The sequence below is a fragment of the Ischnura elegans genome, chromosome 12 (assembly GCF_921293095.1).
Source record: "Ischnura elegans chromosome 12, ioIscEleg1.1, whole genome shotgun sequence".
NCBI classification, from domain to species: Eukaryota; Metazoa; Arthropoda; class Insecta; order Odonata; family Coenagrionidae; genus Ischnura; species Ischnura elegans.
In genome coordinates this window covers 31,778,219-31,784,218 of record NC_060257.1, presented here as the reverse complement: position 1 = coordinate 31,784,218, position 6,000 = coordinate 31,778,219, and positions in this window count along the sequence as shown.

Below are 6,000 nucleotides of genomic sequence, written 5' to 3'. Positions count from 1 at the left end.
TTCCGGTTTTTTCTTGTTTTAATTTGTGGACCATGTCGTCTGCTAGCCAATAGGAACGTCGCACTCGGTGCGCGCTCTATTTGACTTGCATATTAACGCATGTCCACGCCGTGAGCATAGTAAATTCGCAGGCAGCATGCCATTGGATAGGTAGAAGCGCTAATGCGAATTATCCAGATACGCGAATCACAATTCAAACCATGTTACTTTGCCCAAGGAAGAACTCAACCGAAGGATGAGCTCATTTGGAATTAGCACAAGAATTCTAATCGAGGAAAAGAGGAAGATAATCTGGCTCCCGAGGAATTCTCGAAATATTTCGCTTATTTATCATAATCCTCTTTCAAAAGGCCTATGAGATATGTGCTGGTGCACTCGATTGAAAGCTGCAGAAGTAACTCACATAGCTATGCGAGTTACTTCTGCAACTTCTTCACTTCAGCTGCTTCACTCTAGTGAGGGGCAGTCTGGAGTGATTGGGGGGCCCCTTACCTCTGGAGGGATTCAGAGGTCCTGCCCCGGAAAATTTTAAGGAGTTGTATGCCGGGAAATGAATTTTGACTCTATTCTGACTCTTAAAAATGAGATAGAAGTTAATTAAAAAATAGATTTTTTGTAAGAAATAATACTGTTGAAAGTGATAATAGGGTGATTTCCTTTTATTTTTTATTGCCTAAATCGAAAGATTATTACTCCTGCAGTAAGTATTTCACAGTATAAAATTTTTAAGTGACGATATACTTTTTTCGCGATTGAATGAAAAGTGAAAATTTTCAAGAGTGCGAAAACGCAAGTATGAATGCTGGGAAAAGCCCGTGTGACGTCATTCTGGTTTCGGCTGCCGCTGTGTGCGGCTATGAGCGCCGCTACGATGCAGGTTGCTAGCAGGTAGCAGAGTACCCTGCTAGCAGGTAGCGCTGGATTAAACAAGGATTATTAATACCCTATCAAACGAAGGAAATTTTCCGACATTAAGCAATTTTAATAGGTGATTATTAAGAGATGTTTCCCTCAGCTCTGTGCCTCATGCATGCATTGGTAATCTCAGACGATGGAAAACTCCTGACTACTCGTATAGCATCTAGGTCTCTGTGACGTCACGTGGAGTGGCATCGCATGGGCGCCAATCTAGCCTTTTTCAAGTAAGGGTAAAATTGGTCATTAACATTATCATCGAAACTGGTGTTTCTAAAACCAAATAATTTGTATATTATGAATACACTAATGGTGGGTAACGAATCACAATCAATACCTTTCGTTTTCTTTGATGAAGGAAACTACCCTATTTCACAGTTTATAAAATTTAATATTCTATTATATGGTTCTATTTTCTATTTGAATTTGTTCCTTGAAACTGCACTGACATCTAAAAAAATCTTAAATAACCGCATCGAGTAACCCTTCAAAATAGCATCAGGTTCCCTTTATTCTTCTGACACCTTTATTCTATTTATTAGAACCTTTTACACTGACAATGAGAATGTTCTAAATTATGTACCTATGAAAACTTAGAATTTTATAATTGCAAAAACTCAAGGTAAATAGGTTCAAGTAATCTTAAGTCTTTTTTATTACACCTTTCATATACGCTTCACGATAGACATGAGTGTTGCGGGGGCCCTCAGCATTCGCCGTCCAGCCGACCACAGCGGCTCACATTAAAACCTTTTTCACTTCTCTTTAAAGAATGTCATAGATGTTTCCATACTTTCAATATCCATTGCATATTTAAAAGTGGGCTGCTGTTATGAAAATGATACAGTAGACCCTCGTTATTACGAAGTTCACGGGACCGAAAAACCGGATGTTCGTATTACCGAAGTTCGTATGAACGTATCTTTTAGGAATAATAGAAAGAAAAAAAACATACTTTGTCAAAATTTCTTGTCTCTTAAATTACCCGCACTTAAAATCTTTAGAGTCAAGTGCATAATGTGCGCGATTTAATTATGCGCAAGTCCTCGATATACGAAGAAGATGCGTTCCGAGACCTCGCTCGTTAGTTAATAAACCTATGCAAGGCGTCGAGGACAATGGTTCTCCTTCAGGATGCAACACTGCAACACAAGCTTGCGTTAACTTACGATTGTGACGAACTGATATAGCTTGCAACGTAGCCGGAGCCGAAAAAAATCGCTGTCCGCGGGAATAAAGAATGGGCGAAACGCTGAACGGTTCCTCACTTCACACCGGATTAAATGATACTTTGTTCAGATTATGCCCTAAGTGCGAGATACTCTACGCTACTGTCGCATCGGCATACTCCCATGGCGCCAAAATTGACATTTCGGGAGCGCTTGAATTTTTAGAATGTTATTATCTCAGAAAGTTCGTAAATCCAATGTGCGTAGGAAGAGGACTAACCGTACGTCCAATTTACGAGCGATAATGAGTGGATCAATACAATTCCAAAGGAATGAAGCTCATTATGATGTTGCGTGCATATTGAAGTATCTCCTGCTGAAGAAAGAACCAAAATTGACGCTCTTGGCCACAGTACAAGAAGAGAACTTTTTTTTACCTTTTGTAACCGCCGGAACCGGGACTGAGGTTCGTAATAACGAACGTTTCGCAATAACTTTTCTTTTCTACAGATTGGATAGGCATTTTTGTCGGGACCAACGAATTGTTTCATAATAACGTTGTTCGTAATAACGAAAGCGAACTTGAGAGTAGAGATAACAGTACTCTGGGGCAGAGTTTAAGTGTGTGGCCCCCCCGTCCCCACAAGATAAAAAGTCCCCTTAACTCTGTGCCCCGGGGCAGTCTACCCCCACCCCCACCTATGGGTAGCCCTGTATTTAATCAACTTAACAAACAATTACAAATAATTGGTAAATACCTACGAGGCACTTATCAATTTATAATCCCACCCTATGAGGAGAGGAGAAAAGGTCTAGGTCTGGTGTAATCATGGTTGAAGAGTTGAAAACAAGCACAATATAATAAAAAAAGCCCTCTCAAAATTCCAGCTGTTAGAGATTCAGAGTTATCATTGAGTGGCCCTAAGAAGTGCACAAAGGAGGGGGATTGGCATGCACCTGCATGATATTTAGATTCCCAGAAGGTTTAACTCCTTCCGAGTCAAAGGTATTGTTGTGATTGTTTTTGAATTGGTGGTAGTCTCACAACTATTGTATTTCTGGATTCACTTGTTTTGTTCTTCACCAGAAGTTATTCTTTAAAATAAACCACAGTTTCACCAAGCTTTTCACCGTGTGTGGTTGTTCTTATTTATCATTCCTTGTTAATCTCTAATAATCATCCACCCGATTAATTATTTACATCAGGTATGCACCTTGGATGGGAAGGATTACCCAGATTGAGTTTCCATTCAAGCAAAAGAATAATGAGCAACTTAGGTATAAGAAGCATCTGCTTGGCACCCTCCAAACCAATGGCTTTAGAAAGAAAAAAGACACCTAAAAGAGACAACAGATGCAGATGGCCCCAAAAGAACTGTTAAGGATGAGCAGCCATCTGGAGCAGCCATCAGCAGACTACTGTACCCTATGTGGCGGATATATATGAAAAGATAGCCTAGATCCAGAGAAGACACAATGAAATATTGCGATTCAATAGCATCAAGAAAATTGAGAGATATTCTACAAAAAGCTTAGGACCGTATCCCGCCAACCCTGTCTGAAGGTGCATTCATCAGCCACAATGCAGCTTCACAATGGCGTACATTGGCTGTACTGTAAGATCTTGGTACTGCAACCTGAAGATGCCTGCTGAAATACTGGTGAAAATATTGTCCACACTTAACAATACGTAAGCATAGTTAGAATGTGATGAGAGGTACAGAAACATCATAATAGCTTTCAGACAATATTAGTTACATATTATAATACCCTATTTGATGGCTGAATCTAAAAGAGTTAGTCATCAGATAAGTTAAACTTAAACTTCAAACTTCAACTTCTTAAACTTCAAAAAAAAACCTACCACATACAAATGACTAAGGAGTGGGTGGTTATATTGAGTTTTTGATGTGGCTAGTGAATCCAAGGGATGGAAGTCAACTTCTTCCAACTTCATGGAAGAGTTCACGAGTGACTTCACTGCAAACAGAATTTCTCACAGTAATCTTTGTTTACGTTGCACATTGAGTTAAGAATTTCATTCAATGGAAATTTATGCTGGTGCAACAAACTTAGTATTCATATTGGAGACACCTATCTGTCTCTGCTCTGTATCTGCTTCAAGTTGCAGCACCCCTACATTATATTCTTCCATCCTCCTTGAACCAAAGGAAATAAAACTGTGCTGTCTCCTGATTGATGGTCAGGTAGGCTACCAATTACATCACCAAGCCATCTTTTCCCAAGGCAAATTTCAGACTGGATTCCCTGAACAAGGTGTTAGTATCTCAACTATGTATTAATTGTGTCACAGGAGTGGAGGTGCTTACTAAGCCACTGCCTGCATAAATCTTTAAAAAAATGGAAATGTGAAATAATGTCCATCACTAAATAGCAACAAAGCAGTTTTTCTCTCTGACAGTGGCTTAGCAAGGACAGACTCCATGGCATAAATACTTCACAGCCATGCAATTTACTGTAGGCTTACTTACAAAGTGGAAAGAGCTCTTAGGTAATGGAAACCTCTCTGTGATATAATTATTTGAATACATATAAAGTCCAGCAAAGCTACAAATATTCATCGTACATTTAGCGTAAAATTGTACATCCCACAATTTCACCTAAGGTACCAGCAAACCTTCTTTATTTCATTTTTGAAATCCAAATTTGTTCTGACACACCACTTACAAGAATGTGTAAGGAATACAACACTGTATGTGAGCAGTGAATATTTATCGTGGGATGAAAATGTATTTACCTCCCAGATAAATTTCATCATGAAGGTACATGTATTATGATGATGTGCAAATTATACACTACTTATATGTGAATTTAATATTCTTTCTGAAAGAATTATTGCAGTAGTTGAAGACAAGTGTCTACATATTTACATATATTTTTAATTGCTTAAAACTTACTGCATTACAAAAACTTTGTAATGGAGTAAGTTTTGGAAATAACTATTGCAATTGGTAATCAATGTACTGTATAAGTGTTTTCGCTTGGATCAGGTAAACAAAAAGGGATAAATAAATAAATAAAAACCGTTTATTGAATTATCTGTCCATCACTCCCTTAGACAGTCCTCTAAAAACTCATACTTCCCCTTTCCTCTCCATTTTTCTTTTTCCCCACCTTAAAACAACTATGGGCAACTAAAAACTGGCAAAAGACGCCAAAAAAGCATGACAAAAAAATCTGAAACAAATTTCCAAGTAAATATTCACGAATACAGTACCCGTAAGCTTTCATCAACCGCTTACTTTCCCATCTCCATCATTAGCATGGATAATGGAAGCTCTACTGTACTCAATTTTATATTTTGATGAAAATGTACAAATTAGGCCACTTTCAAACACACAGGCATTGCTGGTGCAGTTGCTGAGCCTGGCACTGGCGGTAGACTTATTTCACACACTTCTAGTGCAGAGAGACATTTTTATTTTCAACATGTTATTTTAAAAAACGTACCCCATTACGAGACAATAAAATGTCTTAACAACACCGGCAGAGTTGGCAAGCATATGAAAGTATTCATTTGAAGACATTGAAATCCCCTGTGTGTGCCATGGTGGATATTACTTTATAGCTTCCATTTAATTATGGACACTGCATTCCGGGGAAGCTTTGGCGAAGCTGGTATGTGTGAAATTGGCCAAAGACTTACCTTCTATGTGATTTCCATCACTTAAATACGGTATGCAACAAAATAGGATTACCACTGCAGGTTTTTACACATAATTGGATACATATTGAATGTATCTGCACGGGCATCATCACACTTTCAGCTCACTCTTGGAGGCAACACCTTCCACTCAAGATTTTTCATTTTCGTAGGTTTTCACTCCTCAACTCAGGTGCAAATTTGAGAATATTCATCAACCAAGCTCACAAATATCCACCAATAGCAAAAATT